This window comes from Melanerpes formicivorus, unplaced genomic scaffold (assembly GCF_026170545.1).
Source record: "Melanerpes formicivorus ecotype bairdi unplaced genomic scaffold, bMelFor1.0.p_v2 SCAF_22, whole genome shotgun sequence".
In the NCBI taxonomy this organism is placed as follows: domain Eukaryota; kingdom Metazoa; phylum Chordata; class Aves; order Piciformes; family Picidae; genus Melanerpes; species Melanerpes formicivorus.
This window is the reverse complement of record NW_027142374.1, coordinates 301,856-314,155: the sequence shown is the minus strand read 5'-3', so window position 1 is coordinate 314,155 and position 12,300 is coordinate 301,856. Positions and strand designations below refer to the sequence as shown.

Genomic DNA, 12,300 nt, shown 5'->3' with positions numbered 1-12,300 from the left:
CGGCAGAGGGCTGGAGCACTTCTCCCACGGAGACAGACTGAGGGAGTTGGGGCTGTTCAGTCTGGAGAAGAGAAGGCTCCGAGGGGACCTAATCGCGGCTTTCCAGTACCCGAAGGGGGCTCCAAGAAAGCTGGGGAGGGACTCGGTGTCCTCCCCGGGGGACGCTCAGCCCCCGCCCCGAGCCCGGTACCGCCGGCAGCCCGACCCCCCGCGGCCGCGGGCCCGTCCCCGGCGCGGCGGCCATCCCCGTCCCGCCCCGGCGGGCGGTGCTGCCCCCGCCCCCGCTTCCCAGCAGCCCTCGCGGCCGCCTACAATGAAATTTGCGAAGTTTTTTCGGTTTCGGCGCCATTTTCGAGTGGACTTGGAGGTGAGGAGGGAGGGCGCGCGGGGCGCCGGGCCCGCCGCGCCGCGGGGGGGTCGATCGCCAGCCTCTCTTCCCTCGCCCCGCTGCGGGCCGGGCGGCTCGGCCGGGCTCGGCTCGGCCTGGCGGGGGGGGGGGTGAGGTGTGCAGCAGCGGGACGGGGAGGGGGCGGCTGGCGGCTGCGGGACGGGGCGCGCTGCCGGGACGGGGATGGGACAGGGACGCACAGCGGCCGCCCGGGGCGGGGTCGCGCCGCATCCCGAATGCGGGGCTGGGGGGGGGGGGGAAATACGGGCACAGGCCCGGGAGAGAAACTTTGGGAGGGAGGAAAGGAAAAAGGCTTAAAAAAAAAAAAAAAAAAACCACCAAAAAAAAAAAAAAAAACCCCACCAAAAACCCCCAACCCTCAACCCCCAAAACTCTATAAAAGCAAAACTTCAGTGGGGATGCGGGGGGTGGCGGGGGGGGGAGAGCCGGCGGCAGCGCCGGCGCCGCCCAGAGCCGCACAAAGGCGGCCGCGGGGGGGGGTGGTGGGGGGGGGTGTGTTGCGGGGGGGGGAAGTGTGGGTCGGTCGGTGGCCTCGCGGGGGGGGTGGCGGCGGCGGCTGGTGACGCAGCGGGCAGTGACAGCGGGAGCGGCTGGGCCCGGGGCGGTGCCCCCACCCCACCCCCCCTCTTCTTCTTCTTCTTCTCCTTCTCCTTCTCCCCCCCCCCCTTCCCCCCACACCGGACCGTTAAGGCGGGAGCAGGACGGTTCCCACGTGGGTGCGGGGCGACACCCTCCCCCGCTCCCCGCCCCCCCCCCCCCGGGACGCCTTTTCCTGGTCCTGGTGGAGGGTTTGGTTTTTTTTTTTGGTGTTTTGGGGGTGTTTTTTTAAATGATTAATACTTTTTATACCTCGTACTTGCCGTGTGTTGTTCCCTCTCTTCCCCCCCCTCAGGTGCGGCTGGTTTGGTTGGGGTGGGGTGGGTGTTTTTTTGGTGTTTCTTCCTCATTTCCTCCTCCTTTTTGTGTGTTTTTTTTTAAGAGCAAACCCGGGGCTGGCGCTGGGTCTGTAGCCCTCCTCCCCCCCCCCTCCGCCTAAGTCCCGCTTGGCACCAAAAAAAAAAGCCGTTTTATGCCTTAAAAGCGAATAAAACTCCTAAGTTAATTCGGTGAAAAGAGTCGGGAAAAAAAAAATATTAAAGGAGAGAAAAACCAAAACCCAACAATTCTTTTGCGGTCATCTTTCGCTATTTGGTGTTTTTTACCCCCGCGCTGCTGCTGCTGCTCTTGCTGCGCTTTGTACAGGAAATTTGAATGTCCTGGCATGGACAAGGGAGCTGCGGGGATGGAGCAAAGCACCCACCCCACCCCACCCCCACACACACACGCTGGATTTTCCCTTTTCACCTTCCCCTCTAAGACAATATTTTACCCACATGTGCATCAGCTCCCCCAAACCATTAATTTTTTGGGCTTTTGGAGAGTGAGTGGTTTTTTTTTTGGGGGGGGGGGGGAGGTTGGGTTTTTTTTGTTACAAGGTTCCGCCGCGAATCGCTCCCTTCCAAAAGGAGGAGAGAAAGAGCAGATTCGCGTGTTGTGTACGTGTGGAGGTGAGGGGGACCCTCTGCCAAGTTTCATCACCCTCTGCTCTGAAGAAATCCTTCAGGACTCCGCTGCTCACCGTGGGCTGCGAGAGCCTGCGTTGAGTTAATCCGCTTCGGGTGGGAAAGAGAGCGAAAAATCAACTGCTAGGTGCGATAAACCGCGGAGGGAGAGGGGAAAGAGGAGGGAGCTTGGAAGTAATGCTTCTGGCAAGCTGACCCAAATATAGATCATATATAAATACAGATATATATAATATTTTAATATATATGTGTATAGATAATATACAAATGGATAATAGATAACTATATAAATAGATAACTATATAAATAGATAAATATATAACGATAAAAATAGATAAAAATAGATTAAAATATATATCTAGATATATAAGTAGATAGCTATAGATACATAAATAAATATCTAGAAACAAAGTATATAATAATAGATTTAAACCCCCTCTGTACTTATGTTTTAAATCAATGCTCATCTAACAAAAAAAATACACTATTTTTTTTTCGATGATTGATTTATTTATTTTCCCTTCTATCCTTAACAAATAAACTTTATAGGACTCGAGCTTCCCGATCCCGTTTAAAACTGGATGAGATGACGATGTGAAAACATAGATAAATATATATATATGTCTTTATGGATATAACGTGAAGCTTCGGGGCTGCTCTTCTCCTCAGCAGTGTTGAGTGAGGGGGCAAAAAAAAACCAACCCCCAAACCAAACCTGTGGACCCTGGAGTGGGTTTTTTTTTTTTGCCCCCTGTGGATTTTGCTGCTTTTTTTTTTTTCCCCTGGAGTGCTGTAAGTTAAATTCTCGCCTCCCCCCCTTACCCCTTCCCCCCACCCCCAGGCCTTTTGCGAGCGCCGGTAGCTCTTGGCTGCTCTTACCAACCTCCCCTTGATCAACCCGGCTGATGAGCCGAAGGCGCAGCGTTGGCGGGGGTCGGGTTTTCCGACGGGAGGGAAGCTTAACGAATGAATTGTTTGCGTTCTTTGAACCGGCCCTTTGTAGCCGCGGGTTGGTTCGGGGGGGATGCGCGCCCCACCTCGGAGCACGTTTCGCATCGTGTGGGTCAGAGGTGCTTCGTGCCGGGGTTAAAAACGCGGCGCCTGGCACGTCAAACGCCGCTGCTGCCCTTTTCTTGTCTCCCACCCTCCCTCCCGGGTGCGTTAATGAGGGGGGAAAAAAAATCACTGTTAGTGAGCATATGAGGAATTGTCGGCTCTTACACGGATTTCGGTTGCCAACAAGGGGGGAAAGCAAACTATTTTAGGTGGTGTTGTGCCGCTCAGGAGGAAGTCTTGGCTGGCTAACCCGGCGAGGTTCGTTGTGGCCGTGCCCACCGTGGGTGCCGGCACAACTGAAAGTAACTCTGCTGACAGGCAGCGCTCCGGCTGCTCCCGCTCGGGGTGTGGGTGTGGGGTTATTTCCCTTTACTCTTGGGGATGTTTCTCGATTGCAGCAGCCTTGAGAGGCAAATCCCGTTGGGAATGCAATAGCTGGGACCATTTGGTGGCTGTCGATCAAGCGTCGGGTCTGGTCCCAGCTATTAACCACACCTGTAAATATTAACACAGGACTTTTGTTTAGGTTTCAGCGTTGGGAGGGAGGCAGGGACAGAAGTGGAGTGATTTGAGGTGTGTGGGGGGGGATTATTTATTTACTTAATTTTTAATCCAGACCCAGGCAGATACAAAGTGCTTTGGTGCTTCTCCTCTCACCTTTTTGTTTCCACTCTGCCGCTGGAGCCGTGGCTTGCTAATGAAATCTCTGGGACTTTCAGCTGTAACAGGATTTCTTTTGGTCTGTGAAACAATGCATTTGGGGTGGGGGTGGGGAGGGGGAGGAGGTGTTAATCTTTCAAAGGAGAACAATGACTTGGGGATTTGTTTGTGCATGTCTCCCGTGAAAACTGGTAGCAGGCTTGCTTGTTGTATTTTTGTCCCCCACCCCCCGAGCTTTTAATATATGTTTTAGAAGTGCTTACTAGTTCCTTGTCCTGGAGTTTACCTAGCCCCAAAATGTTTAGGAGGCAGTGAAGGCTCTGCATGCAAATCTGTCCTGTCAGGGGCTCCTGTATTTATTTTCTTCCCCGTGGCAATTCTTTCTCACTTCGGGTTTCCCCCCACCTCTTTTTTTCACTCCTGGTTGCAGCGTCAGTGAGGAGGGAGAGGGAATTTTAAGGCAGCCCTTTTATTCCAGGGTGAATTTGGTTTGCTTTTGTGCGTGTCTCTGGCTTGGGGCAGAGGAGGGGGAGGGGGGAGATGTTTTCTACTTAATTGCCCAATATACTTTGGCAAGCAGAAGTTGCATTGTTTTGGGAGCTACGTTAATGGGTTTCTGCCTGTTCGAATTCCCCAGTTATTTGGGGGGGTTAATTAAGCCTCTGTAGGTGGCTGGCTCTCGGAGATGACAGATAGGAGTCTGGATTTCTAGAAATAGCTGGTGTGCACGCTGCAGGCGTGGAGCTTGTGGCAGCAGAAGAGTTGTTGCGATGCTTTTGTGGTGAAGTGGAGCTTTCAGGGCAGTTCTCTCGGTGCTCAGGGTTACCAGTACAGCAGGGCACCCCTGTTTCTGGCCGTGGTGGGGTGCATCTCAAAGGCTAGGGGTGCTTCTGGGCTGTGCCTCCCCAGGCAGCCAGGGGCTGAGCACCCAGCAGTTCCACCACAGAAACCCCAACCCTTAAGATCCTCTCTGTATCTTACCTGCTTGTCCTGAGGGTGCTTTATTGCCTAAGCCTGCTTCTGCTCGGCCAACAGCAGTAGGATGTCTCTGCCGCTGCTGTTTTAACCCCTTCAGGGAGGTGGACTTGCTGCCAGCTGTGGTGGTGCCCATGGCTTACCCACTCACCCCCAGAGCTGCTGCTGCTTTTGCCTGGCAGGAGCTGTGTCATCCCTCCTTGCTGCACAGCTCCTGGACTATGGTTGGGGGTTACCAGTGCCATGCCACGGCAGCAGTGGTGCCAGTAGCCCTGGCTGCGGGAATGGGGAGGACAGGGCAAGGAGGGATGTGGCTGTTCCTAAGGTGCTGCTTTGTAGTCTGCCTTACCTGGAGGTGAAATTTTTGTTATTTTACTTCCCTAATTTAAAAAATGCTTGCCCCCATCTGAGCCTGTGATCTGTGCATGACAGGAGAGGTGACAGCTCCAAGCTGCCCAACAGCTCCTGTCCCCCCATCCCAAAGCACGGCGGTGCCGCTGTCAGCACCTCCTAAACCTTTGTGTGTGTTGCTTTCTAGTTGCTGTTGGAACAGCACTTGCCTGGTGGCCAGGGAGAGGCAAGGCAGAAGGAGCCAAGGCACTTGCATCCAGGTGAGTTAGGAAGGTAAGCTCATTTGTCCCACCTGCAGCACTCCTCTGGATCAATCCAGCTTCCTCCAAAGCACAGATCCCTCCTTGGGTGCTGCAGGTAACACTTGGAGAGGTCAGGGTACATTCAAATCATCCTGTTTAGCAGCTGATGCCTTTCTGATTTAATATCCAAAGCAGAAGCTAGGTCTGAAAGGAACTAAAGTGTGAGATGGGATGATTCAAACACAGAGCTTTATTGCTTGCAAGAACAATGCTGTCATGCCATGAACACAGAGTTTCTCAGATGTGTATTTTGCTGCCTCTCCTGAATTTCCACTTGCCCAATGCCTTGTCAGTACTCATTTTTCTCTCTGCTGGAGAATAGGTTGGTGAAAGTGTGTTGAGCTCTCAGCTGAGTCCTCCTTGCTGAAGAGAGCTCACTAGGCTGAAGACTGCATGGGGTTTGCTTTCCTATGTCTAAAAACATTCATTAGACTCTGAACCTCAAACGCAATCAAAATGGACTCTAGAGCTGAGCTTGCTTTTTCTTTATGAATCACTTGGAAGAAATAAATCAGACTACACAGGTACAGTAAACCACAAGTAATGGTAAAATTCATTGCAAGGGGAGGGTGGTTGTGGCTTGCACAGGCTTCACTTTGGGTACTTGTTGGCTTTGCAGTGAGCAGTGGCTGGCTGGCGAGCTGTACCTGCTGTTATCGGTGCTGAGGACACCGAAGTGGTGACAAAACTGCCCTTTTTGGGTTGGCAAATATTTGGCTTTTCAAACCTGCAGTAGTTTGGCAGGGCTCATGAGAGCTTTTGAAATTCCCCCTTTTTGAGTTTGCTAAAGCAGGCAGGGACCAGGAGGGGAGGGCAAAGTGGAGCTCAGCTCAGCTCTGCGCTGAGCACCGGGGAACCGCCTGAGCGTCCAGACCGCCAGCGTCACTTCTGACATTGTTCAGGGCTCGCTGAGATGCTGCCTTGACAAAGAATGAATTGAAGGAAGTTGTCACAGAACTGGGGTGAGGACAAAAAAAAAGGTGTAAAGGAAACACAAAAAATATCCCAACTATCTGCATGGCTCCTGAACAACCCTTGGGGGGGGCTGGCATGGCCGTGCTGCTTCAGCGCTACCTTGCCACCTGGCGCTGGTGTTTTCTCCTCTGGAACCAGGCAGGGAGAGGTGGTGAAGTTTCAGGGCATCTTTAATTTTTGGTTGCATGAAGCTTTGTCCATGGAAATAGAAAATCATTGTAAGTCTTGGGGGGGGAAAAAAAAATATAACAATGGTGATGATTGATGTTGGAGGTTTCTCAAAAGTCAAAGCAAGCCCAATGAAAATCCTGTGAGGAAAGAAAACGTTAACAGGTTTTGAGCTGTGGGCAGCTGAATTCGGCTGGGTAGCACTGCAGCTCCCACCCAGCCCTCCGTGTTCAGCAGCCCCCCGAGAGGAAAGTACAAAGTAACATTTCCCCCAGAGAGGTTTGGGAAAAGCCAGGAAAGGGCTGCAGGATCTGCTGCAAGATGTGAAAAGGAAGATTTACTGAGGCCCAGCTCTTCTGGAGGGTGGGTGGGGGACACAGAGTTCATTCCTGCTGCTTGTTTCTGGAACTGGTTTGTCTGCACTGTGTAACTGCTTGTTCTCTTATAGTTACAGACTTTCTGATAGCAGCCATGAAGAAGCAAAGGCTTTGTCCCGTGGTGGTAATGCATGCACCTTAAATGTCTTCATTGTAGAGTGTTCTTCAGTGCCTTTGATACCATGGTTTTTGTTTTAAACAAAATCTATATATATATAAATCATAAAACCATTTGGAATGTCAACATTCAGTGGGCTTTGAGGAGATGTAGCAGCACATCATGGTTTGTAGGGACAAGGAGATACAGACCATTCTGGGCTGCCTCATTACCTCAAGGATAAGACAAGAAGGTGAGCTTCTGGTTATCATAGATGTGGAAGCTAACACATTCCCATGTATCTCTTTAGCTCAGTTGAGCACCAGGTATGTGTAGAGATGTTGTCTTGGAGCTTGTATCTGTGCACAACCTTTGCAGCTACAAATAAAGTCCCTCTGAGTGTGTGTGTGTGTCTCAGCGGGGCTGGCCCTGCAGGCAGGAAGGACTTGGAGCTCCTTTTTGTTCTCCATCGTGGGCAGGGGCTGATGTTGGCTTCAGCACTGTGCCTTCAGTTGGCACCTTACCCCCTCACCTCCTGCCCTTTGCTCCTTTCCCTGGGAAAGGACCAGCCACAGTCCTGTGTTGCCCTGTGCCTGGGAGGGAAAGGGAGTGTCTGGAGGCGGTGGAGAGGCAGTAGGACGGAGAGCTGTCAGCAGTGCTCTAGCAGCACGTAAATACTGGAGTTTGGGATTGCCTGTTGCTCTCCAGTATTGCCTTGCTGCTTTAGTGAGGCTGGAAACTGGTCCCTGCTGCAGGAGCTGGTCCCTGGCTCTTGGGGTGCCTCCTCAGCATCCCCATGGTGCCTTCCAGGCTGCTGCTCGGGGGCGCTCGGCTCCCGCACCAATAAACCACTGCGGAGGCAGCAACCAACGAGGGCTTGGTGTCGTTACTGGGGGGGTGGGGGAAAGGGGAGGGACCTGAGCTCTGACAAACGTGCTGGGGGAGTGCTCCGTGCCCCACCCCAGGGATGGGAGGGGGCACAGGGGACTCATCTGGGAGATGGTCTGTGGGGGGAGGGGAGGGAGGGCGGGCCTCGGGTTGTGTGGTGGCAGTGGGGGACAGGGGCTGGTATGTGGCCCCTGGGTGTTTTCCCCTAGCTGCAGCCTGCCTCCAGCAGCTGGGATGGGGCCGTTGGGGGGTTTCAGGGGCTCGGAGGACCAGATATTCAACTGGGTGGAAAGGAGGGGTGCCATAGTTGTGCCTGGGGTGCTCTAGGCAGGGGCTCCTTCCCCACAGAAGCAGCACACACACACCCTGCCAGCCACCCTCGGCACCAAGGCCAGGCACAGCTGGGGTCGATGGTGCTACCAGTGTGTAGCATGCATGCAGCAGCTGGCAGCATTTGGGCGACGGTGGGAAGAGTTTGGTGGGTCTGGAGGACCTGGAGCTGGGGGTTTGACCGCAGACCCATCCCTGCAGCAGTTAGTGCCCCCAGAGCAAGCCCAGCTCCGGAGGTGCTTCCAGCCCAGGTGTTTTCCTTCTTGCTCTTACCATTGCACTGCTTGCAGCTTCCCAACCCTGTCGGGAGCAAGGGTTAAATGCAGAGACCACCGCGGGGTTGGGGATGCTCTTCCTGGGGAGGGCAGGGGTGGTCAGTAGTGTCCTCCCTACTCTAGTCATGAGGTCTGTGGTGATAGGTTGGACTCGATGATCTTTGAGGTCTCTTCCAACCTTAGGAATACTGAATAGGTTACTGAATAGGTTCCTTTACGGTTGAGCCATCTTCCGTGGTGGGAGGGAGGTCGCTGGGCCCGTGGGTGATGGTGCAGCATCGCTGAGCCTCAGCGCGGGGGCTGCTGTCGAGTAGCGATGATTTCGAATCCCCAAAGATCTGATTTCGTCAACTGTTCTCAGGAATAAATGGTCGATAGTTGGCTGCGGGGGTGGGAGGAGACGTCCTCTCGATGATTTACAGCTTAATCTGGGGGGGTGGGTGCTGGTACCACCAGGAGGCTGACACAAGGGACCCTCCCTCAGCACACAAAGTCGTTTCTAGCACAGCGGGGAGGGTCCAAAAGCCGCTTGCATGGGTGGGAGCAGCTGCTCAAAGCCTCCTACCCAAACCCAGGTTGAAGACACACTCTGGACGCAACCCATTTCAGGTCAGCCGTCGCCGTTTGGTACCTGCAGAAGAGCGTTTTCCCCCTGGCTACAAGTCAGTGCCATGCAAAATCCTCCTTTTCCTCAGGAAAACAGCTTGAGTTGATAACCTGGGCTGCAGGAAAATTCCTCTGTGGAGTGGTTAATTGGCTACTTCTACACTCGTGTTAATTTTACACCCGGTTTTTAAAGAGAAGTTTTCTGTTGCCAGCATTTAGAGGTGAGGTGCAGTTAAAAACCAGGGTTTCCTTCTTTTCGGACCGTTTTGCTGTGATCTGTTTGATTTTACCTGGGTAGAAAAAGAGGTTTCCAGTGATCAGTTTGATTTTACTCAGCTGGAAAGAGAGGTTTCCAGTGAACAGTTTGATTTTACTCGGCTAGAAAGAACTTTCCAGTGATCAGTTTGATTTTATGTGGCTACGAGAAGAGCTTCCCAGTGATCAGTTTGATTTTATGTGGCTACAAAAAGAGCTTCCCAGTGATCAGTTTGATTTTATTTCGTTAGAAAGACTTTACTCAGCTGGGAGAGGATCTTTCCATCTCGTTCATCAACGAAAGACTCCTCCTAAAACTGCTTTCAGGCTACCGCCTCCTGCCAACCAGCCACAGTGACAGTAACGGAGCAGTAAAAGCGCCTCGGAGCACTGGGCAAGAGTAAACTGCAGGGGTTAAATCAAACCGGTAGGAAAAGCAATCCCAGAGGGGGTAGAAATCACTCCCGTGGTGGTGGCTGAGCTGTGAGCGAGCAGCACTAAAAGCCAAGGGGGTCCCTGCCCGGCGGCGATGGCTGCGGTGGCATCCCAGGTGGATGTGCTCCGGTCGGGATATCCGCGGGGATGTCAGGAGCAGGCAAAGCAGAGCCCTGGGGTGCTGGGCAGGGAGCATCAGCTCCCCTCTGCTGCTCCCAGCACCTTGTGTCTGCCCAAATACCTCAGGATGTTGGCTTTCAGTAATGAGGAAAGCCCAGGGGGAAGCCATCCAGCTGTGCTTTGCTCTTGAAGCAGCTGGGGACGCTCCTGCAATTTTTTTTCCCCCCAGTTTGCCTTCGACGTGTTAGCAGAGTGACTTAGCTGCTGCATCTGAGCACAAGGGACTTGGAAAAAGACCCAGACAAGCAAAAAATCCACCCAAAAAAGCAAGGCAGGCACTTACACAGCACCCCCGGTCTGACTCCAGTCACCCAGAGCCCCCCTGCACCACGCTGCATCGCTGGGGCAGCCGTGAGCAGCATCGGGCAGCCTTGCAGAGGGGCTCGGCACGGGCACCGCAGCTCGGGCAACGCTGCTCTGCCTGCGCAGCAGAAAGCAAGATGGAATTGTTGTTTGTTCAAACGAGAAGTTTGCTGCAGCAGGAACAAATGCAACTCCTGGGGGTGTGTGGGTGTGTAATCTTTGAGCTTGCTCAGTAATTTGGGGTGTGAGTTTATAAAGTAGCTGGAAGGAGGCAGTTCCCTGGGGTGGGTAAGGAGGTGCAGCACACGGTTAGGTTACAGCGCTGCCTGGCTGGCTGGGTCTAGGAGATAGGCACAAGCTCATCAACTGAGCATTTCTACACCACTCTTCCTTGCAATTTCACTCAGACCAAAGCCCTCCCCCATCCTAAGCCTGTTCCGTGACCCTGCCGACAGTACCAGGTACCTGCATTAGAGAGGCAGTGGTGTGGGAGGCAGGGGAGGTGCTGCAGATTACTGTAAACACGAAAAACAAACAAACACGCCAAAAAAAGCAACCCTCAAAGCCACCTTATCTACCTTCAGCGCTCTCCTGCTCACCTCCTCTGATGCAGCAGGAATTTTTGGCGAAGGATAGGGGCTCCTTGTGGTATCCAGCCTTATCTTGCTTTCCTTGCTCTTCTTGCCCGCCCCCACCCCGTCCACTTCATCTGCTTTTCCTCAGCTCCCATCCAGTGTGCTGCGAGCCAGGAGGTGTTTGTACAGTGCTTGCACAAGAGCAGCTCCCAGCGCTGGCCATGGCTAAGTTCAGGTCATGCTCTTTGCAGCAAGGCTGAGAAGAGGCACTGTCAATGTCCCTTACTGAGGGTCATTTTGTCCGTGCCACAGTTGTCTGCCCAGGTGTGCGGCTGGCTCCCGTGGGAAGCAGGCAGTGCCCCTGGTGCAAAGCTGGGTGGACAACATCTCCTTGGGTTACATCACAGGTGGAGGGCAGGAGCCACCGAGCAAAGCAGAAGCCAGCTCACCTGCTCCCCCAGGAGGGGTTTGCTGAAGTGGGAGCAGCACGGCCAAACGATGGTGCTGGTGTCCTGATGACTGCGTGGTTCTTCACCACTCAAACCTTTTCCTTCCTGAAGCAGGTGCTGCTCTGGGCAGTTTCTCACGTGAACCCACTCTTGTGTGCCGGCCAAGAGGCAGAATCACAGAGTTGTCAGGGTTGGGAGGGAGCTCAAGGCTCAGCCAGTCCCAACCCCCTTGCCATGGCCAGGGACACCTCACACTACAGCAGGTTGCTCACAGCCACATCCAGCCTGGCTGCAAACACCTCCAGGCAGGAGGCTTCCACCACCTCCCTGGGCAACCTGTGCCAGTCTCTCACCACCCTCATGGGGAACAACTTCTTCCTCACATCCAATCTCAATCTCCCCATTTCTAGTTTTGCTCCATTCTTCCCAGTCCTATCACTCCCTGACACCCTCAAAAGTCCCTCCCCAGCTTTCTTGGATCCCCCTGCAGATTCTGGAAGGCCACAATTAGGTCTCCTGGGAGCCTTCTCTTCTCCAGACTGAACAACCCCCACTCCCTCAGTCTGTCCTCATAGCAGAGCAGCTCCAGCCCTCTGCTCATCCTCGTGGCCCTTCTCTGGACACCTTCCAGCACCTCCAGATCCTTCCTGTACTAGGGGCTCCAGAACTGGACACAGTGCTCCAGAATAGTGAAGGTTGCTCAAAAAAGGGTTCAAGTAGAGCACAGATTCATTTCTGAACAGTCCAGAGTTCTCATGCCTTATGCTCTGTGAGAGAAAACAGCTTCCCCCTCATGCTGCCATGATCTGAGTGTGCAGGACTGCTGGGCAAGGTGTGGTGGAAGGGAGGGGACCAGGTGCCATGGGAGATGCAGCTAGACAAGAGTAGGGGTTATGGTTATTCATTACTACAAAGCACAGGATGAGCTTCTCCGGGCAAACCTCAGGAGTTTACACTGCAAAGGACAGTTCTTCCTCTGTTGTATTCTCTGCTGTTGGGTGCTTTACATTTTGTGAATGAAATGATAGGGGAAAAAAGAAGTCAAGAAAAGGGAACTGAGGAGGAAATATCT

At 53.4% G+C, this 12,300-nt stretch overlaps 1 long non-coding RNA gene across 1 annotated transcript; it reads left to right on the top strand.

Moving 5' to 3' along the window:
* The first annotated feature begins 313 nt into the window (after positions 1-313).
* LOC137447852 (uncharacterized) lies at positions 314-7,802 on the top strand. The gene is made up of 2 exons (XR_010988939.1): positions 314-367; positions 5,201-7,802. It is a non-coding gene; the product is annotated as an uncharacterized lncRNA (long non-coding RNA).
* The last annotated feature ends 4,498 nt before the right edge of the window (positions 7,803-12,300 follow it).